The sequence below is a fragment of the Poromitra crassiceps genome (assembly GCF_964638095.1).
Source record: "Poromitra crassiceps genome assembly, chromosome: 3".
Classification (NCBI taxonomy): Eukaryota; Metazoa; Chordata; class Actinopteri; order Beryciformes; family Melamphaidae; genus Poromitra; species Poromitra crassiceps.
The window spans coordinates 96,566,122-96,581,531 of NC_139625.1; positions in this window are offsets into that span (position 1 = coordinate 96,566,122).

Here is a 15,410-nt window from a genome sequence, read left to right on the forward strand (position 1 = left end):
ACACACACACACACACACACACACACACACACACACACAGTCTGATGCAGAGTATCCTGCATACCACACACATGCCATAGGACAGGATGCTCTCGATGGCGGCTCGATAGAAAGCTAACAACAGCACAGTGTTCAGGTTGTTCTTCCTGAGTATTCTCAGAAAGTATAGGCGCTGCTGTGCCTTTTTGACCGTTTTGCTGGTTTTGGCTGTCCAGGTGAGGTCCTCAGAAACCAGAGTGCCCAGGAAGTTAAAGGTGGTCACCCACCTTTTAGAATTAGGCAGTTACTCTACAATGAAGGCAAACACATTATTATTGCTCCATGTCATAAATCCCACTGTGACATCATCAGTGATGTCATAAATCTGACCGCATCAGTGATGCTGGTCTCATTGGCCACACCGCAGCCGAGTTGCGAGCAAGGCCGTGCAGCAGCCGAGTTCTGGGTAAGGCCGCGCAGCAGCCGAGTTGTGGGCAAGGCCACGCAGCGGCCGAGCTGCGAATGCGAGCTGCAGGACGGGCGAAGCGAGGCGAGCCTAGGAATCGAGCGCGTGAGATCCCTAGTGAATTGAAACTAGCATTTAATTATTTGTAACGTTTACAGACAACTGTGTTCTGCTTTCGGCTTTCTCTTCCTTCTGTTGCGATTTCACGTGTGGTGGCCGGGTGAAACCAAATGTGCTGTTCGTGTCACTAGCACTGCCCATTGTCAAGGGATATGATTGGCTGTTTATGAGCTGGGGCGGGTGCACACTCGGGGTTTGTTTGAACTGTCTGTTAAATGATTAGCTGTTTCCGTGTCACTCGTAGCACGCTCCATTAACAAGGGAAATGTTTTCATGCAGCCGTGCTATCCAACTTGCTATCAAACCATTTCTTTATTGTATTGATGATGACATCTCTATCACAATATATATTGCTATCGTTTTATCGGCCAGCCCTAGCCCCGATCGTCATTGCATAAACTCATGCACTGTGCTCACTGCATTTTCTCGCTATCGTCTAGGTGGAGGTTTTCTGCATTTTATTATTATTATTATTATTATTATTATTATTATTATTATTATTATTATTATTATTATTATTATTGAAAACAGTCTTTTTCCTGTGTTCCAGAATAATAAGCTTGAGTTGCCGGTAATGGTTGGTTTAGCAAGAAGTGACAGATATGTGAAATCTGACACCGTTTCCAGGCGACAGCTCCTGTGATGATTGTTTGACTCTTGGGAGGTGTGTGTGTGTGTGTGTGTGTGTGTGTGTGTGTGTGTGTGTGTGTGTGTGTGTGTGTGTGTGTGTGTGTGTGTGTGTGTGTGTGTGTGTGTGTGTGTGTGTGTGTGTGTGTGCTGCTCTCTTATGTCTCAGCTGACACCCCACCCCCAGCCTACATGCCCCCTGATGAGCAGCATGGAGGCCAGGCCAGGCCACCTCATCCTACTTTCACTTCCTGGATTTTACACATGGTTGTTATGCAGCTCTGGAAATCTATCAAATTAGGGCTAGGCTATATAATATAAATCAATATCATGATAATTAAAAGGACTTCTTCCTCAATATTGATATATTTCACATTATGGTTAATTTATGCAAAATCATGTTAAATCAAATTAATGTTCATCTCAATGAACCGAATGGTAATGTTAGGTGATGTCAAACAAAACAGAAGTATTCAAATAATATTCCTACCATAGCTTATTTTATGAGAGTTTTTAAGTAAAATCTGTTGTCATCAATTCAGACAGCTGTCTGAATCCTTTCTTCTTCTATCAAACAAATGATCAAATCTGCTGTCTGTAATTAGCATTAACATTATTAGGCTGTACTTGCCTAGGCTCACCCGTAGCTCACTGGCTCTTATGACATCACTGATGACCACTGCGTGTCGCTGCCCTATGACATCGTAATTAACACCTTGATTGCCAGCGACGAGTGTAGTCGTCAAACACAATCCAGCTGTTCACTGCCAGCGACGAGTTGACTCGTCAAAAAAAACGACTTTTTTTTTTTGGACGGTGGGATGTGCATCGAACCCTTTTACATCTCTTATATAGGTATTGGACGTGTACAACGTGTACAACCCATTCCACCGACCCACTAAGTGGTGACAGTGCTTCCCTGACTAGAGGAAGGCAAGCAAAAAGCAGTGTGACTGAAGCCATTCTCATGAAGGTGGATTGGCGAAGGCGCTTTCATTTCGCGCTGATTGCTGGCGGTGCGGGATTGCAGATTTGCATAGTGGATTGCGGGTGGGACACACTTTGAAACACGCAGCATAAAAATGACCAGAATCGCAAAAGCTTCATCAAAGCCCTCAACCAAAACTCCAAGAAGCGAGCGAGTCTAACCAGACTTCCTCAAAGAGCGGCCGCACAGACAGGCTCACACCCGCACAGCAGCAGCAAAGCAAACTGGTGACAAGCGGGGACTGCCCCCTAGTCCGACACCAAATTGGAAACAAATCCCATTCTAAAAGGCTTTTAGAATGGGATTTTCAACCCATTCTTTTTTGTTTCTTTTTCGCTATAATTTAGAGTAATTTAATTTCTATTCAGAAATTTATTTGAGAGGTCGAGAGTATGAGAAAGTGCATTTGCAAAGGTAGGAAAGTGCTTGTGACATGGCGCTGCAGCCAAAAAGAACGCCCACAGGAGGGAGGAGTTGAGCAGAGGGAAGTTTACTGCTGTTATGGAGGAAATTACTGTTCAAAACTATTGTTTAGGTCTTACTGATGCCAAAAATGAATGGTTAAAGTGACAGTTCTATCGAATTTCACAAAAAGCCGTTTATCTCTGAATATTTTTTCTGACGCTAAAACCATGCTGTATTCAACTGCTAATGCTTACATAACTACTAACTCTACAAACTAACTCTTTTAGACAGAGAAAGTACACATTCTATTAGTACTTTTGAGATATTGTATGTTCACAAACTCCAAGCAGAAAATAATCCTCGGCTCTTGTAAAATGAGCCACAATCCTCAAAAAACGACTTGGCAGAAGCTACCTACAGCAAGAAAAAAACGGCTGGCAGTCAATGTGTTAAGGAAATCACCTAATTAAGAAATCTGGCTCCTTCAGGTCACCCAAGTTGTGAAAAAAATCACAACTTGTTGTAAAGGTAAAGTCCCACTGATTGTCACACACCTGAGTGTGCGAAATTTGTTCTCCGCATTTGACCCATCCCCTGGGATCAGCTGCAAGTGTGCAAGCTCTACTCTAGCCATGAATGCACAAGACACTTTACTCTAATAATCCTATCTCTATATGATGTCATCTGAAGACATCATTTGAGTTTTTGAAGCATGAAGAGGCAAACCCCTATTAGGAAATCTCTGCATCAACAACCCTATTAAACCCCTACAGAATAGATACAGTCTATTATGGACATTTTGTGAGATGGGGCAACTGACTCTGGCCTTTGCTGCCACCTAGTGCTTACTTACTTAATCCTCTTCGTGCTCGATAGCACATAAGGTTACCAACGAACGCCACAGCTAGTGCTACAACACAGTAATTACAATTCTGAATCTGATGTAGCTCATTTCAAACTACAAGTCCGGTAATACGATCCAGCATGAGAAATCTGGGTGTCTTTTTTGATCAGGCCATGCTCTTTGAAAAACATATTAAGTCCCTGTCACGTACATGCTTTTTTCATCTTAGAAATATCTCAAAGCTCAGGTCCATTGTGTCACACTCCGAGCTAGAGATGATTATACACGCTTTTGTGTCATCTCGCCTGGATTATTGTAATTCTCTTTTTACTGTCCTTTCCAAATCCTCTCTGGACCGTCTTCAATTGATCCAAAATGCTGCTGCCCGTTTACTGACCAGGTCCAGTAAGTATTGTCATATCACTCCAGTCCTGGCCTCGCTGCACTGGCTTCCGGTTAGTTTCAGAATCCAGTTCAAAGTGCTCGTTATAACGTACAGAGCCCTGCATGGTCAGGCACCGGCATACCTGGGTGATCTGCTCTTTTCTCATGTTCCCAGCAGGTCACTGAGGTCTGCTGACCAGTGCCTTTTAGTTGTTCCCCGTACTAGGCTCAAAACCAAAGGGGATCGAGCTTTTGAGTCCGTGGCACCAAGGCTGTGGAACTCTCTTCCTCACGATCTGAGAACTGCTGCCTCTGTGGACATTTTTAAGCGGCGGCTAAAAACGCTTCTATTCACACAGGCCTTTGTCTAGGGACTCACTCTTTTAATTTTATTTCAATTTTATTTGACTGCTCCTCTGAAATTTGATCTGTAGTCCTGTATTTTTGTATTTGACTGTTATTTGCTTTTTGTTTTTTGTTTTGTTTTTCTGTTGTTATTTTATCCTGTATGTATTTTAACTTGTGAAGCACTTTGTGAGTTTTCTCTGTGAGAAGTGCTATATAAATAAAATTTACTTACTTACAAACACTAAAGCCTATTTCAGACATGCAGGAACTGTGCCAGGAATGTCCTGGGACAGTTCCTCCATGGGCTCATGTATTACTGACTACAGGGATCGATATGCAGGGAAATTCTGTACCACCCATTTCCCACCACAAGTCATAGTAATATTTGATGTGATATCCCTGAATGGCTGATGTCTGAATGACAGTTGTAAGATTTCAGGAAAGGCCATGTAAAGGGTTACGCCCCACACTCTGCAACTTGAATGAGTCTAATTGAAAGACATTGGGAGAGTCCTGACTCCTCCCACAGCTGCTCACCTCAGAGCCCCCCTCACCTTCCTTTCACTGTACCAGGACTGGTATGACGTGTGAATAGACACAAGACGGAAATGTGCCTGAATGTAGCACATGTGTGAATAGTGAAGATCACTAGTGGTCCATGAAATGTTATCCCAGTAGTTTACTGGGAACTATGTCTGAAAAGGGCTTAAGATTATTATCATCATCATCATTATGAATGAACTATTTGACTCACGTCTCTGGTTTGTAGTCTAATTGTGGTTTGCTTGGTGTTTTTCTCCTGCAGCCTCAGCTCAAGTTAAGCCTCTTTCTGCATGACTGAGCCTAGCTGCTCAGTCTGCATGTTGAAATGCCATAACTCAGGCCTTTTCAAAGTCTGAGACTGTGGGCCTCCCTTCAGTTCACACACTTTACTTGCATAGTTTCACTCAATTCCTGGATGCCTATGGGATAGTGATATGCAGTGTTAGGGGTATCTCATTACAAAAGTAACATATTACATGTAATATGTTACTTTTAGCAGTAACTCAGTAATATAACTGATTTCAGTAATATTATACCAGTTACTTTGTCAAGTGACACAAGTTCCAAATTGAGTTACTTTTTTTTAATCAAAGCACATATATTTAAATAAAGAGACACATTGTGTGATTTTATGCAACCACTATAGATGACAATAAAATAGGAAAGGGATCACATTTAAAATTTTACACACTGACTTCAAGACGGTTTAAATTATTTTTTGGGATGGTTCCGCGGCAGCGATGTCATTCTGCTAGAGCACACATGGGCAAAATACGGGCCCTTTTTTTTCTTTATAGTACACCTGAATGCAAAATGCAAGATACCCACAGAATAAGTGTCCAAATGTTCATGTCATTCTGGCCAATACTCAACTACTACAATTCTGTTATAGCATTTCAGTCTGGAATATAGAATATCTTTCAATAATCTTTATGACTAAAAGGCTCAAAGTAATCTCATGTGTAAGAAATGACTGTTCTTCTACATTGAAGTATAAATTTAAATAATGAACTTGTTGGTTTTGGATTTATTTAGCTTCAAGAGTGCATAGCTGTTTGTGTGACCCTCAACACAGGCTTTGAGAATCCCGGGCCACTTACTGATACTTATGTTTAAATTAACCCACTCATATTCTGGTTTATTTCAAGAAAAGAAATTTGGCTAGTGGAAATTCTAATTGGCTGCTAAGTTTAAAATCTAGCAGCCATATTGGCAGGTGGTCAAAAAAGTTAATTTCAAGCCGTACAGGGAGAGCAGGTGGTGACATAGGAGTGAGTGAGAAAAGGATCAAATATTGGTGGTACTGAATAATGACATCATTCACAACTGTTAATTTAAAATGAGTTATTCCTCTAAACCTGGCTTCAAATGCCTCAAATTGTTCGTGCTGGCGCCGTTCGGCCCTCAGCAAAATCTGGTAGCGACAAAAAAAAATTGTGGTCCTCTCTATCATCAAAGTTCCTGGGTTACGGCATGACAATATTTGTTCGGCCCCCGGCAACAATCTGGGTTTCTCATGTGGCCCCCCATGAAAAATAGTTGCCCACCCCTGTGCTAGAGTTACTCTACTACACAGATATTGTAAAGTAACTTATTACTTAAATGAAAGTAACTAGTAATATATTACATTTTGAAAGTAACTTGCCCAACACTGATATGTTATTTGATCCCATAGACACTCAGTGATTGAGCTGAGATATGAACTGATATTGCTGTTTGAATTAGAAGGATAGGAGAGGGGTGGGGGGTGGTGGGAGGGAGTATGATCTGCTGTATTGTATCTACTGTTGTATAGACACGTATCCTGGCCACTTCCGGTTTGTTTTGAGTTTGTTTCCCAAATGTCATATACGCATTGCAGAAATCATCATTAGCTGAAGTTCACCATATGTTTCAAATATAAGTGATACAGTTTGTGAAAGTGTTATTTTGTCAACCAAAGACAAAACTACCTACCATCCTTAAAAAGAAAAAGTAAAACTGTTTGCTGTCCCTCATGTTCTCCAGACTGGGAGGACCAGCCGCCCCCTCTCCTCCCCCTCTCCGCCCTCCAGTGAGGCTACCCGGAGGCCCAGGTTCTGCTTCTCCTGGCTTCTCCTGGCTCATCCCCCTCAACAGGAAGCAGTAGAGACGTTTTCCCACCGAGAGAAAAGGAGAACACTCCACACGCCACAGTCAGGATGTCATCCCCACAACTCAAGCCCTGGGACTCTGTGGCGGCCTGAAATGAGTTTCATCCACTGAATGTCCATGGCTGAATTCAGTGTGATCTTTGGTTTCCACTCAGTCTAAAATACAATAGTACTTTTGTTAGAAATAGACCCGATTTAGATTCAAGTCCTTGCTGTGAGAAACACTGCTCTTTTCAGATTTGTCTCTTATTTTGTAAATGTAAAAACACTCAACACCAAAGATCTTCGTAAGCTTGGAATCAAGTCACAGTTTGAATTGCTTGAGACTCGACTTGACGCTTAAGAGCAGACTTGAGAGGTGAGGTGACTAGACTTGAGACGTGACTTGACTAGATTTGTGGTTCTTGTGACTTTGACTTCTAATTTGATGTCTTGAAAAGCTTTCTAAAGTCTTGACTTGAGATCTTGTGTTTGTGTAAATGACTTAGATTGAAAGTGTTTAGATTTAAATTGTTTTCTGAATTTGTATGGATGATTGAATTGATTTAAGTTGAATCTGAAATCAAACTCATGATGCTCTTACCAATTTGTTATCCTATTACAACCATATGACAGTGAAAGGTCCTACATTAGATCAGTCATTAGTTTTCTTTAAGATGCTAATTGATACTGGACTCCTGTTTTGTTCTGAATTAATTGGACTTGACTTCAATTTACATTTAGACTTGTGCCGGACAACTTTGGTAGCAGCAGTAATAGTAGTATAGAAGTAGCAGCAGTAGGAGTAATCACAATAATAAACTTGATTTAAATCAGCACTTTTCAAACCATTATAGTCTAAAAAAAATCACAACAGAAAAAATAACAGTGAAGTAAGAACAAATCAAATGATACATACAAATGATACAAAATATAGTCAAATTCCTTGTATGTGTACATAAAGCGGATTCTGATTCACCTGGTTTCACTGCAGTATGCTCCATGTGTTGCATTTGACAATTAATTAAGTGATTTATTGGTTTAATTGATTTGATGATTAATTATTTCTTTTTTTTACCAACCACACTGGTTCAGGTTGTTGTGAACTTGCCCCAAATTAGTTCCCACCTGTATAAATAGGTTCCACCCTTTTTTGTACCAGAATTCTGACTTTAAGGTCGTGAGAAGAATGAAATTAATCAAATACCAAAGATTCCATGTATGACTGAGCACCCAGGGCTCCAGCCAAACTACTTCAATCCATACGTCCTATGAAATATTCACATGTACAGAGCAGACTATAGACCTCTTAGGAGGCGAACAGTTAAAGATTAACTTTTTCATCCTGTTATCAAAATAGTGTTAATAGTGTAACATGGAAAACTATTATGTGTACAGATGATCTCCAATTTCAAAACAAATCGCTCAACTCAGAGAGAAATAAACTTTTTATTTACAGGACAAAGTGCACACTATTCATAACATATTGAAAAAAGTCTATAGGACGAATCAGTGTGACGTCACAACCACCCAGAAATGCAGTTAACTAGTATGCGTTGTGCCAAACAAACGTTAATATCTCAAAAACTAGGTGACAGAGGGATATAAATAAATAATAATTGTTTGTCTGTCTGACAGACAGACATATGGCAAACATGAAATAGGCTAGATCAAGTTGAATGCAAGTTCATAAATATGACATAAATATCTCTAGCTTTCCAAAGGGATGACGTTTGTTCAGTCTGGCCTGTAGCCTACTGTCACTTCCCCTGCATCAAGAGCAGAGCAGCAGAGATCTTCACCAGACCTCCTCACCTGTCTGCCAAGTGATGGGTGAAGGGCTGGCGGAGCTGTCTAATCTCGCGATGTTTTCCTCATGGGGGGGGGGGAAACTTTGGCCACCAGTGATGACCATCCAAGATCATACCAACATAATATGACACAAAATAAAGAAAAGCCTATAGCGCTGCAGCCATTTTGGCCTGAAACATATTTACTTTTGGTTTTATTTATTGTGTATGATTCAACTTTTTGTCTATGATTTTATATTATTGCATGTTTTTGTAGATTGTTGGGACTTCTCTGGCCTGGAACAAACGACTGGGGGGGGGGGGGGGGGTCAAGGCCTATGTGCTGTAGCCTACCTATTGTATTTTTAATTTGATATTTTTTATAGTTTTCATTTGCAGGTTAAACTGTCAGCTGAGCTCTGTTATTGAAGCTTTGGCTAAAGGCCTTTTACAATGATGTTTTGAAATAAATGTTTAAAAATCGATTGTGTGTTAAAAGCTTGCGTTACGTTTTCATTGGCGTTAATACACTAACGTAACGTCCGAGCGGATACGAACCTCGGACCTCTGGCTCTGACCCCATACACTGTGCAACACTTAACCACTCGAGCTAAATGGCCAGCCCGATAGCCCGAGTGGGAGTGAAGCCACGCATTTCTGAGCCCTTACACTAATAATTAATTTCAATGTCCCCTCAAGAGCAATTCAGTTGGTTTGTAGTGCCGGAGGAGGGAGGACAGAGGCAGGATCCTGATTTACTTCACTTTAATCACCAAAGCAAATCGGTACAGGTTTTAGCTTGTAGCATTTCACAACACCGTTTCATTTCCTGTGTAACCCCCAAATATAGCCGGCCAGCGACCGGAACACCACCAACCCCGCCCATAGTTCCGGGGTGAATTATTTCCCCTAGAATCTAGTGTCCACCACAGGTTCATGAAATCGCTGGGCTGCGTGACCGTCATGAAATAGACCACGCCCATCGTTGCTGGGCAACACTTCTTCCCCAGCAACGATGGGCGTGGCCTATTTCATGCAGCGTCTCTATTGGCTCACGTGAGTTGAGCATGAGCGCCTGGCCAATCCCGGCGCTTGAATGTTGCCGATATATTTCGAAAAATACTTGCGGGAATACAGGAAGTTGCTTAGTTTTTCACCAGCTCGTCAACTCTACTGAACGAGTGAACTTGCTCCGTAAAGTGAACGAACAACGACGACGACTTTCAAAAGTTTCAAGGTAAGAATTTGGATTTTAAATGTTAGTTTGAGTGAGACAACAAATTTGTGAGTGGATTTGTAAATTATGCTGCGTTAGTTAGCAAACTGCGAACGAAACCAAAACAGTTCACCTTACTGGGTCGTCAACCATCAAGACTAAACCGGATCTAGACGTTGGCATTTTGTGTGTAAAACTTGGCCGTCAGGTCACTTGCCATAAGATTCACACTTACTTTACACAGTTGGATTCGGCTCATTTCAAGTGTCGGCTGAATGAGGTCGGTGATTTGTACAATCGAGAGCTAGCTCTGGCCAGACGGGGGCTTGTTTGGTGCTATGATGAGCCGCGGCGAGCCTCGGTCGAGTCGGTGCAAGCGTCAGTCACCGCGGGGGAACGAGCCTGTCGACTGGGCACTCCCTCCTCGGCCGTGTTGTCCCGTGTTGTCGGTGCTGGGGGTCGATACAGGACACGACGCATAGTGATTGACAAGACAACCTGCTGTAAACTGACATTTTACGTCTACCAGAAATGTTTTTACCCAAACAGGATTATGGGACAATTAAACTGTTTTAATGATCTTTCCACGGGGCTGGGGAGTCCACGACTGATCTCGCTAGATATGGTGATAGCTGATAGCGAGAGGTAGTAGGCTATAGCAGAAAGCTGGACTCTGCTAACCTTTGCAAGCAAGCTGGATTCTCTCGCTAGATCGCCGTTTGGTTTGTGAAAACAACCGCCCCCATCTGGCAATGTCAGTTTAGGACTCTGCAAGTAAAGGCTTGAAACTGACTGGTGTATATTGCTGTACAGCTAAAGTTCAGCAACAAAGCATTTATCATCCTTAACACCTTTTGAATGTCATCAAAATGAGGATGAGAATTTGAATAGATTAGCTTTTATACATTATTTGATCTCTGATAGTCTGTCTACAAGTGTGTATGTGGTTGGGTTGGTGACATGAATGGTGAGCTGTCTTGACAGACAAGCTACACTTCTGTGTAGATAACAGTCTTGTCTTATCCAGTGAACTGCTCTTAGTTACCAGCGGATCCCTACAAAGTGAAGCATGGCACACTACATCATGGCTGTTCCTATAGTCTTCCTGAGATGTATCATGAGGTTAATGGTGCCTGTAAGGCTCAAATACATTGGGCTAAGCTCACAAATTATAATGGCATACTATGGGAGACCGGATTGAGTGATGTATGTTGTACCATAGGTGCTATTATGTGCTCTGATGTCACTGTAAGGACCTATGTGTTACACTGTGTTGTGGGAGCTTTGTATGAGGCCAGGTGGAGTGCTGCTAGTGACATGTTTTAAGGCACGAGTCAACACTTTTCAGCCTCTCTTGAGAAATCTGATGTTGTTTATTTGTTTGTTTCTCAGAATGCCATTATCATGCTGCTGACTAATCCTGCTTTTAGTGCTGTGACTCACATAATGTGCACATTTTGGTACAAGTGTCTTGTATAGTTTCACTGTGCTTTTGCATGTTTTAATTGTTTGTTTTCTATGTACTATGTGTCTGTTACCAATCAATTCATTGATAAAAGTTGATTTTCACATTGTTTTTTGTTTTTTTACACTGCCAGGTTGCTGAAACCATGCTGTATTCAACTGCTAATGCTTACATAACTACTAACTCTACAAACTAACTCTTTTAGACAGAGAAAGCACACATTCTATTAGTTCTTTTGAGATATTGTGTGTTCACAAAATCTTAGCAGAAAAGAATCCTCGGGTCTTGAAAGATAAGCCAGAATCCTCAAAAAAACCCTCTGGCAGAACCTACCTACAGTAAAAAAAAAAAAACGGCTGGCAGTGAATGTGTTAAGCAAACTGTTTGAAAAAATTATATACATGCAGGTACAAGTATATGGCACAGCACTCACATCACTTACTGACAACTGGCTTAAACATATAGACAAGAAGTCAATGGTCGGTGCTGTACTACTACATAAATTCAAAGAAAGCTCCATTAAGTTGTTGAGAAATTATTTGGTAAGTAGGTTACAATGCGTAATGTTGGTACACTGTCAGAGATGAGGAACCTCCATGCTGGAGTGCCTCAAGGAAGTTGCCTTGGTCCATTACTGTATTCCATTTTTGTGAACGGTTTACCTCTGATTCTGAATAATGCAGCAATGGAGATCTTTGCAGACGACACTACCATGTATGTAGCGGCAAAGAATCCTGAGTCTGTTAATAAAATGCTGCAGGATGAGTTAAAGATTGTGTCAAACTGGGTAAGTGAAAATAAGTTAAAGTTAAATGTTGGGAAAACCAAGAGTATAATGATTGCATCCAAATACACATTAAGAACAAATCCAAAACTACATCTTACTCTGGATAGTGATGATATCGAACAGGTCAGAGATGCTAAATTATTGGGGGTGGTAATTGATGAAACGCTTTCTTGGTCAAAACAAATTAATTGCATGGTATCTAGAATGAGCAGCACTACTTCAATGATCAGAAGGTGTGCTAATCTGATGTTGACTCGTAGTACAGCTAAACTAGTGACTCAATCTTTAGTCTTATCCCACCTAGACTACTGCCCAACAGGGTTACATGCTGCCACTCCGACGTGCTGCCACTCCGACGTTCTGCCACTCCGAAATATCGGCACTCCGAAAGGGGGTCTATATTCCCCGTTTTTCACTAACCTCTCCCAGCCCCCACGCCAAACCTAACCTCCCCCCATGCCTAAACCTAACCTCCCCCAGACCCTAACCCAAAACCTAACCTCTCCCACCCCCATGCCTAAACCTAAGGTCGGCATTGCGGCTTCTAAGGTGAACGACCGCCAGTCCGAATAATGGAAGTTAACGTTCGGAGTGGCAGCATGTCGGAAAGGCAGAGGAACCCCGCCCAACAGTATGGTCCAGTGCCTCTAAACACGACCTGGCCAAACTCCAGCTGGCCCAGAACAGGGCGGCACACCTCACTCTCCGCTGCTCTATGAGGAGCAGTGTAGAGGGGATGCATGCTGCACTGTCATGGATCAAAGTGGAACAAAGAATAGCATGCAGCTTGGTAACCTTTCTGTTTAACATCTGGAACACTGGGAAACCACAGGGCTTACATTCACAACTGTACCCCACTAAGAGTAGACATGGCTATACTACAAGACAGGCAGTAGATGCTCAATTCACTCTACCTCTACCAAAAACCAATGCTCTGAAAAGAACGGTAATGTATAGAGCAGTTGCGTATTGGAATAATCTACCTAGTAATATAACGGTGGCAAGTAACACATTTTTGTTTAAGAAAAAGTTAAAACATGCAGTGATGAATAATGTGATAACTTTGGGTTATTAATTATTGTACACATATGTTGAATTGTATTGTATTGTACTGCAATATGCTATGTTATATTATATAACACTACACTGTACTAATTCATGAACTTCTAAAAATGTTTGATTTGTAATAGAGTGAGGTGATTCACTCTCTTTTTGTCTTTGTTGTTATAATTATCAGCAATGTTACTGTATTATGTTTTTTTTATGTTATGTGTTTGGACCCCAGGAAGAGTAGTCTCACCTTGGTGCAGACTAATGGGGATCCACAATAAACAATAAACAATAAACTTCCTGTGAGACGACCGGGACTACACGGTAATGCCATTATAAAAGGCTCATTGAAGATATGGACCCAATTTAGAAATCATTTTGGATTTAAACAGGCCTCGATGCCAATTATGGCAAACCCATTATTTGCATCGTCACTCTTAGATACAGCCTTCCAATCGTGGTATAGTCGGGGGTTGAAATGTGTGAATGACCTGTTTAAAAATAATATTTTCATGTGCTTTGATACTTTGGTAAAGGAGTATGGTATTCCACAATCACACTTTTTGAGGTACTTTCAAGTACGCCATTTTGTAAAGGAAATTGTTACTTCTTTCCCATCCCAGCCTCCCAGTTGGTTGGAGGAATGTGTAAAATTAGATCCTTCTGAAAGGGCATGTATCTCTAGAATATATGACACTCTCTTACCAGCGACCTCACCCTCTCTTGATCATTTGAAAGAGGCATGGGAGAGAGACTTTGGGGAAGACGTTCCTGATCATGTCTGGCAATACTCAATTGAAATAATACATTCAACATCTATCTGTATTAGGCATGGTTTGCTCCAGTTTAAAGTTTTGCACAGACTCCATCTCTCCAAGTACAAACTCTCCAGAATGTACCCAGAATTGGATCCAACATGCTCCCGGTGTAAACGAGACCCAGCTACACTTATCCATATGTTTTGGTCATGCCCAACCCTGAGTAATTTCTGGGCTAGCATTTTTAAAACCTTTTCTTATGTATGTGAGGGCAAAGTAATACAACCTGACCCCATGATTGCTATTTTTGGAGTGGGCCCGAGTGCTCTGAAGCTCTCTGTGGCCCAGTCGGATGTGGTGGCCTTTACATCACTCTTGGCTAGACGCCTCATCCTGCTCAATTGGAAGTCGGTTATACCTCCTACACATAAACAATGGGTTGGAGAAGTGATGGCTCATCTAAAACTTGAAAAGTTGAAATACTCAATTCGAGGGTCTGTGCAAAAGTTTTTTAAAGTCTGGCAACCATTTTTAAATTATTTTGAGTCTCAATATGCTACAGCTACAATAGAGTAAAATGATATTCTGTTTACGGTACTTTTTTATGCTTCTATAATAAGGTTGTGGAACTGTGTGAGGTAGTGGTCAAAAGTTATATGTTGCTGTTTCGTTTTGTCTTTTTTTTTTTGTGTCTTCATGTGGGAAAGGGGGGGTTACGTTTTGTGAGTTTTTGTTTTGTCTGTTTGAAAAAATCAATCAAAATATTTGAAAAAAAGAAAAGAGCCCTAACAGGCTCAGTAGCTGCTGTAGCACGAACGCTAGTGCACTGTAATAGTTGCTGGTGGAGAGAGGTGGGGCTATGGCGTCATCGGTTCAGGAAAGATGCGTATGGGTTGTAAACACGAAAATGCAAGGGTGGCGTCTTCAGATTTATTCACTCTGGGACCCGGTTTCTAAAATTAGCGTATACTCCCAGAACGTATACTTCCAGAACGCTGGTTCCGTCTGGACGACACGTCTATATGAGAGAAAACTTTAGCGGATACACCTAAACTCGTCTCCGTGTGGACATGGCCTGACAGGGGAGACAAGACTTGATATAGGCTACACAAGGAGGTTTTTACAAAGTAGACACAGCTGGGGCAGACAGAGGACATGCTACACAGAAATAAATGAACTAGACAAGGCACAAACACACAAAGAAATGTCATCTTTAGACAGTGGATGATGGCCAAAGTCTCGACCATGACAGTACATTAGGATTAGAATTGAGTATTTTTCAGAAAAATTAACCGTTTGATATTTCCACCTATAATAAGGCCTTATATAAAAGGCTGTTATTCACCATACAATAGAATAGTCTCAGCCAACACTGGAATTTTAATGTCTGTAATTAATTATTTAAATCCATGTAGTCATGAATAATGGTCATTTACGGTATTTATTTATTTATTTCTATATGAATAGTTCATTTGCAAAAACAGATTTAAAGCCATTCTTAAAATTAGCCCGATAGACAACACATGCTG